Source organism: Mus pahari, chromosome 2 (assembly GCF_900095145.1).
Source record: "Mus pahari chromosome 2, PAHARI_EIJ_v1.1, whole genome shotgun sequence".
Classification (NCBI taxonomy): domain Eukaryota; kingdom Metazoa; phylum Chordata; class Mammalia; order Rodentia; family Muridae; genus Mus; species Mus pahari.
Genome location: NC_034591.1, coordinates 63637220 through 63656910, shown reverse-complemented (window position 1 = coordinate 63656910; position 19691 = coordinate 63637220).

Genomic DNA, 19691 nt, shown 5'->3' with positions numbered 1-19691 from the left:
CTTTTTCTAGGGTGTAGTTTCTCTCGTTGTGGTGGAGTTTAACATTTATCATCCTTTGAAGGGCTGGATTTTGGAGAGATATTGTGTAATTTGTTTTTGTCATGGAATATCTTGGTTTCTCCATCTATGTACATTGACAGTTTTGATGGGTGTAGTAGCCTGGGCTGCCATTTGTGTTCTCTTAGAATCTGTATGATATCTTCCCAGGATCTTCTGGCTTTCATTGTCTCTGTTGAGAAGTCTGGTGTAATTCTGATAGGTCTGTCTTTATATGTTACTTGACCTTTTTCCCTTACTGTTTTTAATATTCTATCTTTATTTTGTGCATTTGTTGTTTTTATTACTATGAGATGGGAGGAATTTCTTTTCTGATCCAATCTATTTGGTGTTTTGTAGGCTTCTTGTATGTGCATGGGCATCTCTTTCTTTAGATTAGAGAAGTTTTCTTCTATAATTTTGTTGAAGATATTTACTGGCCCTTTAAGTTAGGAATCTTTGCTCTCTTTTATATCTATTATCATTAGGTTTGGTCTTCTCATTGTGTCCTGGATTTCCTGGATGTTTTGAGTTAGGATCTTTTTGTGTTTTCTTTGATTGTTCTTTCAATCTTTCCTATAGTATCTTCGGCACCTGAGATTCTCTCTTATATTTCTTTTATTCTTTTGGTGATGCTTGTATCTATGGCTTCTGATCCCTTTCCTAGGTTTTCTATCTCTGGAGATGTCTCCCTTTGTGATTTCTTTATTGTTTCTACTTCCATTTTTAGATCCTATGTGGTTTTGTTCAATTCCTTCACCTGTTTGGTCATGTTTTCCTGTAATTCTTTAAGGGATTTTTGTGTTTCCTCTTTAAGGGCTTCTACCTTCTATTCCTGTGTTCTCCTGTATTTCTTTAAGAGAGTTATTTATGTCCTTCTTAAAATCCTTTATCAGCATCCGGAGATGTAATTTTAAATCTCCATCTTGCTTTTCTGATATGTTGGGTAATCTAGTACTTGCTGTGCTGGGAGAACTGGGTTTCAATGGTGTCCATTAGTCATGTTTTCTGTTGGTAAGATACTTGTGTTTGCCTTTTGCCATCTGGTTATCTCTAGTGGTAGATGTTCTTGCTCTCTCTGGTTGGAGCTTGTTCCTCCTGTGGGTCTGTAAGCTTGTGTAAGCACTCTTGGGAGACCAGCTCACACCTGTCAGAATATGTATACAGAAGGCTCTGGAAGATGCCAAGCTCTGGTGCACATGGTGACTCAAGGAATCTGTTCCAGCCGCTCCTGTCTTCTTGCACCCCTGTGCTCCTTGCTGCCCAGCTCCAGACAGTTATTGGAGAAAAAGTGGCTATCTCACCTCTGAGCCTGGGAGTGGAGAAGAGGTCTCTCCTGGTGGCAACTGTGCACAGCAGGCTGTGGATCAGGCTCAGCTCATGGGTACAGATGGTGGACCAGTACTTTATTTTCTTAAAAGAAAAAATTCACTAGCACACTATGGTACTAATAAGGAGTAACAATTAGCTAATAACCCATGATTTTGAAATGGGAACCAAAAAAAGTGAAACATGTATAAGGTTCTATACTAGCCATGCTTCCAATTATGTAACTTTCTGAAAAGGGAAAAATTATAGAGCAAAGAAAAGCTAATGGTTGCTAAGTAGCTGTGAGGGAAAATGAAAACTACTGAAGAATTGAAGAATGAAATCAGTCCTGGGTTTCACTATAGAAAGAAATGCTTGATATTATACCTTTCCATAAAACACCAATTATATCATAAAAAGAATAAAACATTCATATATGCAATGTCAAAGTAGAAAAACCAATTCTGTGTATTAGTAGTTCCTTTCACAAAGCAAACTCAAATAAAAGACAAGATGACTCTGATATGAAGAAGCCCAACAGTCTTTATTAAGGATATCAAGGTCACTGTCCCCAGTTTTGGTCAAGTGATATAATGGTCCTTGAAATGGGTGATAAAATATTGCTGTGTTTCTATCTTTCTTTGCAAATCTACATGTCCATTTCACTCAAGCAAAAACATCAGACAAATTCTACTAGGAAAGCACTAATATAATAACCTATCTAGAAAATTCTAAGACTTTGGGGGTAATCAAATACAATGATGTTTCTGATGAAATTTTCTGATCAAAAGGAGATCAATATATAGCAACATTATATGTTATGATGCCTTGTCTTGGAATATGCAGCAAAATGTTGCATGGAATAAAATGTAATGATGACTAATGCAAAACTTAATCAGTAATTGTGTCTCTTTAACTATACCAAATATATAACATTAATTAAAATGTGAATGAGGTAATTTGTTTATAGGATGGTGTTAGTATTTTTTAGAAATTATTTTTAAATTTTTTAATTCTATGTGTGTGTGTGTGTGTGTGTGTGTGTGTATGTACATTGATTGAATTCATTTGGAGGCAGAAAAAGGTGTTAGATTCTTTGGGGCTAGAACTAAAAATGGTTGTGTGTGAGCCATCAGATTCTAATGTTGGGAACTGAACTGCAGTAGGGTCCTAGGAAAGAACCATTATACTCTTTAGTGCTGAGCTGTGTCTCCATCCTCTGCTTTTTATTACTAAAATAAAAGGAAACAAACAAATATATATATATATATATGTGTGTATATATATATATATATATATATATATATATATATATATATATGAGATAATTGGAGGCTTAGATCGCTAAACATAGGCCAATTGTTTGTGACCTTTGTTGATGTATCACATCAAGGTATAAAAAAAGTATCATCTCATGTCCAGGAAGTGAAGGAGAAGATGAGATTGAGGCTCCATGATTCCCTTTAGGAGTGTGTCCCAAGGACTGAGTTGTCACAACACTGGCCCTTGTGAGTTAGTATCCATCACCTCCCCAAATAGCACACTGTTACCGAGCCTTTAAGCCGTGAGTATGTGGGCAACATACAAGATGCAAATAATAGTAAAGTATATCAAAATTCTCTCGACTGCCTATTAATATTTCATGTAAAATAAAATTCTTTAAAGTTAGACTGCAAAAGCCCCAAAGGAAGTCATGCCAATTGGAAGAAAATTCTTGCAGCAGTAGCATAGCTTAGTACTACAGACCTGTCCCTGATCCTTCTCTTCAAAGGCCTGAAGGATGCTTAACGGAACACTGAACACTCGTAAGAAAGACACATTGTAACTTTTCAATTTTTAACCATTTTTTTTAGTTACCTTCCAAAATAATCGTCATCAAGATATTTCCATTGATAAAAATACAAATAATACTTTTAATCCCTACTACTTTTCCTCACCTCTCCTTTCCCCTATCTGTTCTCCTTTTCTTCCACACAAAGACTCCTTAATGCTTTAATGTCTATAGATTCCTTTTAATGAATGTCACCCACTACCTTTACATCCCTGAATATCATTGTCTACTGCAAAGCCCCAGCTAAAATGGACTTGGGTGTCATTTGGCAACTGGCATCTTAATGGAAGGTACTTTCTTGTGTTGCAAGGAAGTAGTTCATTCTGTGAAAAGTTCTTTAGTTCTGGTTACATGACTGGAAGAAATCTACTTGATTGTTTTCAGCACCTTCCTGAAGACTGTCTGACCTGAGGGAGTATGACCAACACAATAGGAGTGAATGAGAAGTTCCTGGGATTTCATAATCTACCATGTACTTAACAGAAAGCACAATTTTAAACTGGCACACCATAGAATTTAGTAACACCAATGGGATGTCTATATTTTGGTGTGACCTAGGAGGAGAAGATATATAAGACAAACACTTTCTCAGAACTATAGTATATCATGGTCCATTTGAGAATAAACAATCCTAAAAGTTAGTGGTTAAAAAACACTGCACAGGAAACAAATTCTTGTGAAGGTATAGACTACAAAATGTGACTGGAGACATTTTTAACAGGAATTATATATCCATGGCCTAAATGTCCTATATAAACTTGCTAAAATGCTCTAAGATTCATAGGAGATTAGCTTTTACTTAGGGTATATCTGCTAAACCTATCTTTTATTTGCATTGGTTTTGTTGTATGGGAAAATTTAGAATTCCCAAAGTCTTTTTCAGTATTAAAATTAAGGTTATACATCATTCCAAAAACTACTCACCTAAATGGGTGCCTAAAAATGACATTACTGGGATGATATTAACATACATACTGATGTCAGGCAGTTTGACAGCAGGTCATGGGGCCTCAACACTAGAAAAAGATCTAGATCAACCTTAAGAAAAAACATATTGAAACACAGGGCCCCCAATGGAGGAGCTAGAGAAAGTACTCAAGGGGCTGAAGGGATCTGCAACCCTATAGGTAGAGCAACAACATGAACTAACCAGTACCCACAGAACTCATGTCTTTAGCTGCATATGTAGCAGAAGATGGCTTGGTGGACCATCATTGGGAAGAGAGGCCCTTGGTCTTGCAAAGTTTATATACCCCAGTACAGGGGAACTCCAGCGCCAAGAAGTGAGAGTGGGTAATTAGGGTAGCAGGGCTGGGGGAGGGTATAGGGAACTTTCAGGATAACATTTGAAATGTAAATGAAGAAAATATCTAATAAAAAATTGAAAAAAAATAAAGTTATATAGCAGCAAAAAAAATAAATAAATAAAATAAGAATGAAAGTTAAATGAGATGGGTTTGAAAATGTCTTACAGGCAAGGTAGTGTGGTACATGCCATTAATCCCATTACTCTCCAGAATGTGGCACAAAGGTCTCAATGGTTTTGTAATCAGCCTAATCTACAGAGTGAGTTCCAGCCAGGGCAACTTTAGTGTGACCTTCTCTCAGATAACAACAGGGGATAGGCTTTGAGCTTTCAAATACTGAAGCCAGGCCTATGATTTCATTGTCTTCCAGAGGAATGGTGATCTGAATGTAGAACTCTCATCTACTTCTATAGCACAATGTCTGCCTGCATGCCATCATTCTAGTCACTATAATGATACTGGACTAAATCTCTGAATTGTAAGCCAGTGCCAATTAAATGCTTTACTTTGTAAGTATTGTCATGGTTATTCTGTCTCTTAACAGCAATAAAACCCAATTTATGTGAAAACAAAGAAAGAAAAAACATATTATCCAAAGAAGAGGGTATCAATTTAGGGTACCATTTTTAAATCTACGTGGTCAGCCTGAAAACATATATACAGAGGTAACATAATACATATATATCATATACATATATGTATACTTACACCTATACATATACAACACATATATAATACATAGATATTTATTATACACATATTTCTATACATGTAACACATATATGTGTATATATGTATATATATGTATATAGATGTATGTATATGTATATATGTGTATATATATGTGTGTATATATGTATAAACACACACACACACACACACATATATATATGTGTGTGTGTGTGTGTGTGTGTATTATACACTGAATAGACTGAACAGGAAGTATTTTTGTGTGCTTTTGTGTGTGTCATATATATATATGTATATATATGAATATATATTCATGTATATACAACAGAAACTAGAAAAAGGAACCATGGATTTGAAAGAGAGCAAGGTGGGATACTGGAGAGTTTGGAGAGGAAATGACATAAATCAAATCTCTAAGTATATTTTTAAAGAATTAGAGGCATGTAGGATTATCAAAGACAAAAGTCTATGTTGATGATCATGGAAATAGAGGATGTGGAAGTTTAGACTGCCCATTATCCATCATTCACCTGTTTTTGACTAATAAGTAAGACAAGTATTAAATAAGGAATTTGACTTGTATCCAACATGACTAAAACCCTTAAAGACCCTTTATAAATCAATGTATTTGTGATATCACTATTTATGACATATTTATCTGGCTAAAACCCTTTCTAAACATTTTAGAGAATGACTAATATCAATGTGTGTTTATATCTTTTCATATATATATATATATATATATATATATATATATATATACTTAATTTATTTTATATTTAATTATTTTATATTTAATTAATATATTTAGTATATATGTTAAAAGATGTGTACACACACATACATATATATATATATATATATATATATATATATATATATATGGCACAATAGTATTTCCAAACATTGTCAGAGATAAACAGTATGAGAAAATGTGTGAGATACACATAAAGTATGCTTTACCAATGAGAATATATTAAAGATATATATAGAGTGCTCCCCAACATCATTTGTCACTAAGGAAGTAAATACTGAAAATACAACGCAATAGGAAGTCAGATCAAGTGGCTATAATTATAACAATCATTACTATATATTGAGGATTTGAAGAAAGTAGAGTTTACATCTTCCTGGACTGACTTCAATCAGACTCAATCACTTTAGAAAATTGTGGAAGTTTCTTACAAATTCAAATATAACACCCTATAACCTTCAGACTTTTCAATACTTTATTTTTTTCAATTATTCATATTTATTAAGGATCCCACAGGTTATTTCTTCTTAAACAAGAAGAGTTTGTTTCCTGATAGTTCTGAAAAACAGAAACTCTTAAGACCACTGTGCCTATTAGGTTGGTTACTCTTCTGGCTTCTGTTGGACTCTGTCTGTGTCCTCCTATCATATTCCTTTGTACAGGTCTAAGGCCTAAAATTCATGTTTAAGTGACTAACACGGGGTGTTTATATTGAAATAGTGTCCAACCAGAGACTTCATTTACTGTTAATTATCTAACTAAATACTGTAGTCACACAGTCACATTTTGAGGCCTAGGGCTCAGAGTTTAAATATATAAATTTCTTTCTTTTTATTTATTATTATTTTCTTTATTTACATTTCAAATGCTATCCCGAAAGTTCCCTATACCCCACCCCCGCCCCTGCTCCCTTAGTCACCCACTCCCACTACTTGGCCCTGGCCTTCCCCTGTGCTGGGTCATATAAAGTTTACAAGACCAAGGGGCATCTCTTCCCAATGATGGCCGATTAGGCCATCTTCTGCTACATATGCAGCTAGAGACANNAGCTCAGGGGGTACTGGTTAGTTCATANTGTTGTTNCACCTACAGGGTTGCANCCCCCTNCANCTCCTTGGGTACTTTCTCTAGCTCCTCCATTGGGGACCCTGTGTTCCATCCAATAGCTGACTGTGAGCATCCACTTCTGTGTTTGCCAGGCACTGGCATAGCCTCACAAGAGGCCACTATATCAGGGTCCCTTCAGCAGAATCTTGCTGGCATGTGCATTAGTATCCAGGTTAGGTGGCTGTTGATGGGATGGATTCCCAGATGGGGTAGTCTCTGGATAGTCCATATAGAGGTATTGAGAGGATGTAAAACACTCAATTTTATAGCAGGAAGCCATGTTAGGCCGTAAGTTTCAGTTTTTCAAAAGGACAGGCAAGGATTCTCAGACAAAGCACAAACAAAGGGCCATTAATCAGTAACAGCCATGACATCTATCTGAGAGAGATAGCCATCCCAGGAATAGAGACAATTCCTGGAATTTCTCTAAGGCCAAAAATGGTAAAATTAATATACAAAGTAATCAGAAATGTCCTAATGTAACTGCTACTTAGCCAATCATATTAAAAATGACCTAACCATTCTTGAAGATCCCTTAACTGTGCTTAAAAAGAGCCTGTGAGCTTCTCTGGTGGTGAGCCATTTTGTATGAATGGTTGGCCCTTGAATGCTGCTTTTTTCTGCAAAATAAATGCTTTTTGCTTTTGCATACCGAGACTGGATTCTTCCTTCAGAGACTCTCAAATCTTTATAATATGAGAAGGTTCATAACATATTTACTAAAACATGCTGGAAATAAACCACTGTTTATTAAAAATAGAATGACATATGTTAATAATATGTCAATATCAATATCAGAAATATCAGGGCTGGGAAGATGGGTCAGTTATTAAGAACTCTTGTTTCTCTTGTCGAAAGCTCTGGTTCAATTTTTAACACACATATAACCATCGATAACTCCGTTTCCAGAAAATTCTTCCCTCTCTAGTCCTGCATCAGCAGGTATATGTAGGGTGCACACACAGGCCAACAAAACATTTAAACACGTGTATATAAATAAATAAATTATATATATATATATATATATATATATATATATATATATATATATATATATATTATATTAGTGGGAGAGAGAAAATGTAAAGTGATGGAGAGATACTTCAGCAGCCAAGGGTCCATACTTCTCTTTTAGGAAAATGTAGTACAAATCTAGCATCCATCTGTACCAGGCAGGTTACTACATTCTTGAGCTCTATGTCTGGGTGTTCCTATATGTGTTCTGCTGCCTGTAGGCACCCAGATTCATTTCTATAAACAGAAAAACCCCTGATGAAAATAATAAACCAATATATTATATTAAAACAAAAATAAAAATGAATTATGTTCCATCTTTAACATAGAAAATTATTCAACAATAAAAAATATCAAATAATATGTTCAAGTTCAGCTGGGAACAAAGCAAGTCCCAGGTCCAGGTGTTGTCTGCCCTCACTGGGAGAGGATGTGCCTAGACCCACAGAAATTGATGTGCCAGGGTGAGAGGATACTCAACTGGTGGCTCTACCTGCTCAGAGGAGAAGGAGAGGGGTAAGGAGGGAGGTACTCTATGAGGGGAGACCAGGAGTGGGGGTACTAAATGGACTGTAAAGAGAATAAATAAATTAATGGAAAAAAGAGCATAAGAGATATCGTATTTTTTTCACCTACATGGAATTTAAAAAGTTTAGCTGAGTTAGGAATGTAACCTCTTGAGACAAAGAAGAATGGTAAGTTAGAGATTAATCAAAGATGAGAAGTGTTCACTAAATAGAGTAAGACAAAAGAACTAAGTTCTAGTGATATTGTAGAATGGCTAGAGCTTACAATAAGATAGCAAGTATTTCATAAATAATTATAAGCAAGAACTGTAAGTCTACAAACAGAATGAAAAAGAAGTTGCTGTTGACTACCCTGATTTGATGAGTATGTGCTCGAACCTCTATTGAAATATTATATTCTGTTCCATAGATCTGAGCAACTGTTCTATCAGTTTAAAATTCTAAATGATTTAGAGAGGAGAAAATGCTAAGAAATGCTAAGAAAATGCTAAGAAAATGCTAATCCCTTTGTTACACAATATAATCAATGTCACAATTCCCTATGAATACATCTAATTAAATCAATGATAGTAAGACCACTCAGAATATAGAAGATAGACAGTATTCTGCAGTCACTTTATAGGAGTGGTCGTCCTGCTTAATAGTTTCCAGATTAAAATCTCTGAGCTTGCTTATGCATAATTAAGATCTTTAAGTGTCATTGGAAGTCAATCATAATTTCATAACCAAACAAAACAAACACCACCACCAAACAAAACTCCACTAATTTCACAATGACAACATTAACCAGCATTCATAGTCCACATTTGTATTGCATACTGTGTCCCCGAAGCTTGTCAGCAACTGCAACGGCCTGGGACTTTTACTCTGCAAATTAAGAAGTAAGCCTGCCACAGCTTCATGGACTCCAGCAAATTTATACTGTTTACTCTTGAGACACAGACAGCCTTTTGGCAATCTCATGGGCAGCACATTTGCATGGCCTCCAAGGAATCCCAAGTTCAGAAAACCAGAGTTCTTTATAATGCACAACACAAAATCCTATTTGACCTTTTCATGGGATGGGAACATTTGGCTTGCTTTATTGTAGCAAGGAAACAGACCTGCCTCCTGCTCAAAGGGAAGTGCTAACCTCTGTCTTCTGAAGGATTTTATTCTGCAGGCATCCACAGAAATATGGCCTGGATCAAAAGAAGCAAGTGCCTGTACTCACAAGGCATGCAGAAAGGTGAGAAATCCATTACCAGCATCCCAACAAACCACACTTTCATGAAGCATATAATTTTACATCAAAGCTGTGATACCATCTATAGTTTGAATCAGGTAAGGTTATAAATGAACTTTAAAATTATCAAATGATACATGAAAGAGATTCCATTACTCCTTATTTGTTCATAAGATCAATAAGCACATGAAGCTTCTCTAGTTGATCCAAATATATCACATCATTATACATAGGTAGTTTCACGAATATGCAATTTATCTTTAAAAAAAACTCCTACTTTACCTGAGGTATTAACCTGTCCCACCAAGATGTAAAATTAAATAAACAAATAAAGCTTTTCCAAACAGAAATACATTGTTATAGAGAAAAACAGACACACAAACAAACAAAAATCCTTGTGTTTTTTCAGTAACGAACACAGGATGGGAAATGCTATTTTAAAGGAAGCTAGCGTTGAGGCATGGTTTGTGAAGGACAGCGAGTAATCAACTGTGATGGTGAGGATTCATATTAGATGAACAAAGAATTAGGTGGTCTCAGACTGATTTTACACCCATACTTCGCTGTAAGTCATATTTTTCTACATGAGTTTTTCTAACACATCACAGCTATGTGAAAAGATCCAAGAAAGAAATATATTCTCAAAGTTTCATCAGCCAGCAACTGAATGGATAGCTAGGAAATCTATTACAAAAACAAAACCTGAGCTGGACAGACTGAAGTCCCCATTTTCTATCTGAAGGGGTGAATCCTGGGATGTAACTGAAATGAAACCACATCATGAGAAGAAAAAAAAAAAACGAGTAAGACTTAGGCAGAAATATACCAGAGCTGAACACATTTGACTGGAACTACTGCAAGATTAAACAAAAGAAACAGCACTATGATGAGAATCTCAAAATAAATTTTAGAAGTAATGGAAACTGTTACTATCATCTCAACACACAGCAAGGAGCTAAATAAATGTGAAGCCATGGAATTATTGAATAATACAGTCCACCATTGAAGACTTGGCCATGAATGCATCTTCCAAGATTGTGCATAAAACACAATATAGAACTTGAAAGAACAGCAAGATTTCTTTGCAGTGAGATTTTGGATCTCAGCTTGATAAAATATACAACTATGATGTCAATCCTATGTGTGTATAGTATTTTGTAAAGCTTGTATAAGATATAATATATAATATATCTTATATGTAGAACCATACAACGATGATATATTTTAAGCCTACCATACATTTTTTTCCAATATATTTAATGAGAAACCTATCATTTCCTGTTATTTCTTTTTATGAGCTCTGTGTTAGGTGCTACATTCATTGTAGTACTATTTGCTCATTGGACACACTTAAGTTTCTAGTAAATACTATCCAACCATGGAAAAATGGCTTTGAAATTCAAAACTTAGTCTTTTGTTCTTTGATTGACATTGAGTAAGTGTAAACCTTGCTTTTATTTCTTCAGATAATGGGATGGGATGAGAGCTAATCTCAAGCTGTGCAAATTGGGCTGAGCCCAAGGTGTTTCTTTCTCTGTTCTAACTATCCCCAAGCCTAACTCAGGAAGCTTTTAGCCTCCTCTTCATCCAATGTTCAGATCTGGCTTCTTTTGGATTTGGGCGAATTGCTCTGCTTGGCCTCAAACTAATTTAGGCAATATGTTGTAATCCTCTGGCTCATTATCAGCTTCTTACTGTGTTCACCTGTATCTAGCTTGTCTTTGACATCTGTTTCTGCAAAACTGTGTTACTAAAACTGCATACTGTACACACACACACCACCACCACCACCACCACCACCACCACCCCTCTTACTGCTCTTAAGCAACTTCTCCTTCTAGTCCTATTGTCACATGAGTTGGAGATATTTTATCACTGACTAAATCCCTCAAATCTTTCTTTGATTCATCACTTTCTCTGCCCCTCAATTAGAAATCAGTTTCAAACATGGGTACTTTCTTCTACAAACTAACCTTACCTTTATTGTTAAAGATTAAATGTACATGCTAAGGGTAAATCTGTATTCCAGCCAGACCATACTATAATCCAGGACAGGTCTGCATTCTGGCCTGATCATATAAACCTAGAAGGTTTTTGGGTATGATCCCTTAACGGAGGATCCACCTACAGCCTCTGTTCTGGAAACTTCCTTTCTCACATGTTTATGACTGTTTTTGTTAAATAGCTTTCTTTCTCTGAGAATAAAGGGAGTGGGAAGGGGAAGGGGAAGGGGAAGGGAGAAGAGGGCTATGAGAGGAGAGGAGGGAGGTGAAGCTGTGAAAGGATATAAATTAATAAAAATTAGGTTGTTTCGTAAAAGCATGTAACAAGAAGCATAATATTTGTTTTTATGTTAAAATATTATTCAAACACTTTTAAAAAATAAAACACAATTAATAGAAAGATAGCTATTTAGGTGATTGCCTTGCACATATGTGGCCCTGCATTTAATCTTTAGGTCCTCATGGGAAAGCATGAGGTATGGCCAGTGCTCTTCTCATCTCACTGCAGGGAAGACAGAGGCAGGAAGATAGATGAGGATACTTGACAAATCTATCCTAAGTGGAAAGTTTGGAGCTGATGAGAGACCCTGTCAAACTGATGGTGTGCTTACAAACCGGGGCCTATCATGACTGTCCTCCGGAAGACCCAACAAGCAGCTGAGAGTCAGATGCAGATGTTTACACATAACCAGTGGACAGAAGCTGCTGAACCCTGTGGATGAATTAGGGAAAAGCTGGAGGAAACTGAGGAGGACTTCCCAGCAGTCTCATTTAACCTGGATGTTTGAGATCTCTCAGACACTGAGCCACCAACCAGACAGCATTGATTAGCTGATATGAGGTCCCCAATACAGCAGAGAACTTCTGGGTCAGGAGTCAATCAGAGAAGATGTACCTAACCCTTAAGAGACTTGAGGCCACAGGGAGTATGGAGGTCTGGTAGGTTGGGGGTGGGAGGATGGGGACATAATCTTGGATACAGGGGGAGGAGGTATGGGATGTGGAACTGTAAAGTGTAAACTGTAAAGAAAGATTTAAGAATAAATAAATAAATAAATAAATAAATAAATAAATAAATGAAATTCCATGAGTATAAGCCTTAGGTAGGGCCATTATATGAAAAGTCCATATGTTTTTGGTTGTGAGACTAGCCTTTAATGGCTGAGCCATCTCCCAACCAGACCTCACAGGCACTAAACCATTAACCAAAGTGTACAAAGGGAGGGACCCATGACTCCAGCTGCATATGTAGCAGAGGATAGCCTTGTCGGGCATCAATGGGAAGAGAGGCCCTTGGTCCTGTGAAGGCTTGATGCTCCAGTGTAGGGGAATGCCAGGGCAGAGAGGCAGAAGTTGGTGGGTGGGTGGGGGAACGCCCTCACAGAAGCAGGGGGAAGAGGAGATAGGGGATTTCTGGGGGGAATCCTGGAAAGGGGATACAATTTGAAATGTAAATCTCTCTCTCTCTCTCTCTCTCTCTCTCTCTCTCTCTCTCTCCAAATTGCATCTCTATATCTATACCTATCTATAACTATATCTATATCTACATCTACATCTACATCTACATCTATAAAAAGAAAAGTCCATTTGAACTCTTATGTCTAACATGGCTTGAACCACAAAGCAGTACTTCTACTACTTGCATGTGAGTTCATTGTAGTTTTGGGGGTTTTTATCCTTTATAAGAGGGCATAGAAAAATGTTCGGGGTTGTAACCTCAGCCCTCGAATTCTGAGCTACAGCCCTGATTGATTAGTCAGTGTGTGTGTTCAATAAACAACCCCTGACTGACTGAAAATGAAATCTTGATAGCCTCAGGCATCAAGAAGAATGCATGAGGCCATCCATGCCTGGTAAATGGGCACATGACTACAAGTACATGTACATGTGCACAGACTCATGAAAAGGGAAGAGCAGGAGTGAGAAAACCCAGGATTCTTTAATTTCTAAGGCATTGGCAAATATTTCACTTCACTCACTTAGGTGAAACTCTTTCAAAGCAAGGAAAAAGAAACAGAAAAAGAGGAAGAAGAGAGAAATGAATGTGAACATGAAATTCATTTTTAGAAAGGAGTTTTAATACCTTGAAAAAAATCAATACAATTTCACTCTAGAGATATGAAGAGCTGGAATTTGGAAGATTAATGGTTGGCAAAATGTGGCTTACTAATACATTGTTACTGATAGATAATAGAATTTATGTGGTCAATTGCTTTGACAATACTTGACTAAGCCCATTGGATTACAAGATCACATTTTCCCCAAGCACAACGATTTAAACATGGTCTTATGATTTTGATTCAAATATTTTTAAATCAGTGAATAGATTGGAAGCATGTGTTAAAATGCATCAGTATTGTCATGAAAATACAGTAATTAATTCTTAATTGATTTTTATTACAACAAATGCTTCATTTATCAAGTTAAACAGATTATCAGTTGAGAAAGAAGTAAAAGGGATAATTAATAGTCTTTTGAAAAGACTTAGCAAAGCCCATTTAATTATAAATTTTAGGCCCTGGGAATAATATTGGTCTTTATGACTAAGTAACAAATATTTGTGACAATTGATCATTTAGAATTCCTATATCAATAAAACCAAAGATGAAAGTATACGTGTCGGATAACAGAACATTTTACAATAGATTTGTGAAAAATTATTATTTATAGAATATACTTTTAAAAAGTTTAAAGAACTGATTAGTACCGCTGATTACAAAGCATCATTTATATTTATCTCCACATTTAAATTAAGTAATTTCCACTATTCACATGTATAATAGATAAGGTTAGGAATAATTTTCATTCTAACAGTAAGCAGTAATCAGTGTGGGATACATAAATAAAACCCTCCAACATCTTCATACTTAGAAATATCAAAACTTACTGTTTTAGTGAATTTGTATGTGCTAGTTAATATTAAGTGAAAATCTTGCAAAATAATTTGTACAGAATTAGTTCAACAGTCAATTATATTTTAATATAGGTATGTTTATAAGTATACAATATGAGCACATATACACATTTTGTATGTCTTGATAATAGAAAGTAAAAGTGGGACTTGAGATTATACAATACAATTTGTTTTAATTTTCAAACTTGGTAAATAAGTCATACCAGTGTTTTGTTTCACTTTATACATCTTAAAAATAGGCATATTTTCCCAAAAAACTCAAATTTTAGAGTTTACCACAAATTTAACTGATGAAACTTTAAAATATTCATGAAACATCAAGTTCATTCTTATAAATAAGTGTACGCATGAATTTTTCTAAGAAGATACTTGAGAACTAGAGAGGTAGATCAATGTTAAAGGGCAGATGACATAAGTTTGGTTCCCAGTGCCCACATGGTGACTTTGTATACCCCTATACCTCTTGTTTTTGGCAGTCTAACACCTTCTACACACACACACACACACACACACACACACACACACACACACACACAAACACTTAAAAATTGAAGAAAACTCCAACAAAACTTTGGAAGTAATTTCAGAGACAAAAATAACACTCTCATTAGTAGTTAAGAAAATGAAATATTTTGTATAGACACTAAAAGAAAAATAACAGGAAGATAAATGAGAAGAAACTGTGATGAAAACAATGAGCTGCAGTTTAAAAGAAAATAAACAGATATGACAAACAAGGAAAAATATTGAATTAGATAAGGTCCTTATATTGATGACATACAAACACTTAATAGCTTGTGAATAATATGTTGAAAATCCAAGATCAGACATTTTTTAGGATTCAACACACAAGTTCTGAGTAAATGCTTTTTCTACAAATAATTTTAATTAGAAATTGAAATGCAAAATATAACAAATTCACAGTCAAGGAATTGATATTTTTAATTGGTGAGAACTGTAAACAATAGTTAAAAGTGAATATGTATAGAACTTAGTGGTGCCTTAAATTAGAAATATTTCATGTTTTTAACTCTTTATAAAAACCAACTGTAACTTTTAAAAATTTTTCATTGTTATTTTGTTTATTTACATTTCAAATGTTATCCTCCCTTCTGAGTTTCCTCTCCAAAATCCCCCATCCTAGACTCCTCTCCTTGCCTCCACTAGCATGTTCTCCCACCCACCCTCCCATTCCTGCCCTACCACCCTAGCATTCCCCTATGCTGGGGCATCAAGCATTCAGAGGACCAAGAGCCTCCCCTCCCTTTGAGGACATCCTCTGCTACATATGTAGCTGGAGCCGTGAGTCCCTCCATGTGTACTCTTAGGTTGGTGATTTAGTCCCTGGTAACTCTGGGGATCTGGTTGTTTGATATTGTTGTTCTTCCTATGGGGTTGCATCTTCTTTATAGTTCTTTACAAATTTTCCATGTGTATAAAGTTCAAATACAGAAGAAGTTTTACCAATATGCCCTTCATTCTTATGGTCCAGGGCAATTATATCATCATGAAATGCAAGATATTACTTCACAAAAGAATTTGAAAACTGTCCACATTAAAATCTGTGTTGTTTAAATGACTCTATCACTGACAATCTTGCCAACATTTAGTTATGAGATATATGTGATTTAGTGGTACATAAGACATTGAAGATGCTTTCTTTTTTTTCCATTGTCTGGTTTTGGATTCTTTGTCAGAGATCTCTTGTCCATAGGCATGTTGGTTTATTTCTGCATCTTCAATTCTATTCCACTAATCGACCTGTCTTTCTCTGCACCAGTAACATGCAGCTTTTATTACTCTTGCTTTGTAGTACAACTTGAAGTCAGGGATGGTGATTTCCCCAGAAGTTCTTTCTTTTATTGTTGAAAATGTTTTGACAATCCTGAGGTTTTGTTTTGTTTATTTCCATATGAAGTTGAGAATTGCTGTTTCCATGTCTGTGAAGAAATGTGTTGGAATTTTGATGAGAATTGCATTGAATCTGTAGATTGCATTTGGGAAGATGGCCATTATAAATGGTGCTGATCTTACTAGCAGTCTGTGTGTAAGGAGACTGGAAATACATAAAGAGTTATCACCTAGCACAAAGTCCAAGTGAATCTTGGACCTCTACAATAAAACAGTTATGCTGAATCTAATGGAAGAGAAATTGGGAAAGAGCCTCAAACTCATTGGCACAGAGAGAAATTTCCTGAACAGAACACCAGTGCCTAGACACTAAAATCAAAAATTGATAAATGGGACCTCATGAAACTGAAAAGCTTCTGTAAGGCAAAGCACACTGTCAATAGGACAAAATGGCAACCGATAGATTGGGAAAAGATCTTTACCAACCCTACATTCAACAGAGGGCTAATATTCAAAATATATAAAGAACTCAAGTAGTTAGTCTCCCAAAACCCAAATTTAAATTGTAAAACAGTTATTGACTGCCTGCAATAGGTATTGAGTATTTAAATTAAACAAATTTAAATTAAACACAGTTCACTAGAGAAAAAAGAAAGTAACTGAGAGCATTTGTGGCTTTTGCCCGGGACCAAAGTTCATTTCTCACTTTCAGGTGTTTTGTGGCCCTCATCTGTCCGCCAGAGACATCTGTATGTATGTGAAGAACAAAAATGCTTGTAGACATAGGCATAATAAAGAAATCTGAATATTTTAAAAAGAAGAAGTAAAGCTAACATAAAATATTCTGGCGTTAGCTCAGAAGAAGTTTGCTCTGTGGGTAAGACACTGACCATGCATCCATGCTGATGTGAGCTTGAATCCCCAGAACACATATAAAACCTACATGCCTCTAAGCAGTCCCTGCAAGTACAGTGTTTCCAAATACATAACAAATACATACCAAAGGTAGAGACATTCGGTGAAACTCATTCTGAAAAGCAGTGTCAGCTACCCTAGAACACACTGCAGGAAAAACACAGATACCCTATATCAGACAAGGCAAAATGCAAGGACTGATATCTGAGGTAATCCTCTCGTGACATGAACAATATACATATATGTACCCTTACATGCTCAGTTGTGTGCACACAGTTGTTTTACACACACACACACACACACACACACACACACACACACACACACACAATCTTTTTCAATAACTTTCCCTGTGTCTACATCACCACATGTGAAACAAACAAAAGTAACTTAAAAATTCCAAACAAATTATAAGAAGTTATCTGCCCTACTCTGTGTAGCCCTGCCATAACTGGCAGCATTCTGGAAGGCTCTCTTGGTAAGTTATACATCATTCCCTTCCTTCTGCATCATTTCTCTTCTATCAGATGCCAGTTCTCCTCATAATAACTCCACCAGAATAATCTAAGAGCTTGACTTACCATCATATCACCTGGACAGCTAAAACTTCATGTAGATACTTTTAGGAGTAAAACCAGTGATCCCTCTGAGGGTTCTGAACTTTGAGTGTTGAACTTTCAGAAACACAAGGATCAACACATTCACACTCATGCACAAAGGGCACACCTGGGAATGAAATAGATTGTAGAGGGCTGGGAGAAATTTTCCATTTGCCCTTTTTGTTCCTCATTAGAATATTATTTGTAAGAAATAAACCCTTCTTAACAGTAAAGAAGCTATTGAAATCAAGAAAATAGCTTCTAAGTGTTTGCTGGAGACTGACCTTTGGTGTGTGACCATAGCCTCCTGTCCCTGGTCACATTCAATCCCAAACTTGAGCAGGCAGCTAAAGACAAATAAGGACTTTAGGTTTCATCAGTTCTCTTTTTCAAGATCCATATAGCCACACACTGTAAATCTTTGCAAAACCTTATTCATGGCAGTGGTAGACTTACAGTCATTTTCTTCTTTCTCGAAGTGCATCACAACTGCAGAACAAGTGTTTTCCGTGAGAGTCTACTTAAATTCCCACTTTGAAAAATCTAAAATACTTTCCTGCAAGGTCCAAGGAAGTCCTGATGACAGTATCCATTAATAAGGAATAGGTGAATTGGTGCATGGTTCCTCTATTTATTACATAATAGGTAGCTTTTATGGTTGTTCTTGGATTTTTGAAAAGCTTCCTAGCAGCTGAATTCCAGCACCTGTAATCCTTTGTAACTGTTTCAGCATTGGCCCAGGGATAGTGCCATTCACTCCAAACAGCACCAGCATTGATTTTGAAATAAAAGGTTCCCTATGGGATTCAAAGATTTTTACAGTGACGCAGTAGGAGAGCAATAAGCCTGAACTTTTAGGGATTTGTTTTATAACCTGGAGGTGTCTTAGACATACACACTTGTAATGCAGGTTGATAGACCTAGTTGACATTGAAACACTCAATTTGTTTTATTGTTTTTCCTTTAGGAGTACAAGCATATTGGCCTTGGAAAACAAGCTTATGTCACTCTTTGTTTCCTATTGTTTCTAATACTTACAGCTTCACATATGAACAAATGTTTTATAATCAAGTATGGCCCAACCTTATACCATTCCATTAGAATTCAATAGCTTTAACAACTGAGGAACATTAAGATGATAATTATCTGAGTAATTGTCAAGAATATTAATAGCAAAGTATTTTAGAAGCTTTATAACCACAAGTTTTCTTGAAATGTTTGCTTAAATCATGATCTATTTGATGGTGAAATTATCTTCAAATTATTTTTACCACAGTGAAGGTAAAAATGTTTCAAAACAGATACAAATATAAAAAGAGGAACAATAAGTATATAAACATTGATGCCTCTTTTTTAAAACTTTAGAATGATAATTTAACATTATTAGAGTAATCAAAAGTCATAAAATTGATAAAGTAAGCGTAAGCTGTTAATTAATTTTCTCTATAGCAAATAATGCCAGTCAGAAAATCCATTAAAGTGATTTATTCCATAATAATAAAAAGGAATAATGTTCTTTATGTAGATTTCTGAGCAACAACAACAACAACAAAAAAAAAAAAAAAAAAAAAAAAAAAAAAAAAAAAAAAAAAAAAAAAAAAAAAAAAAAA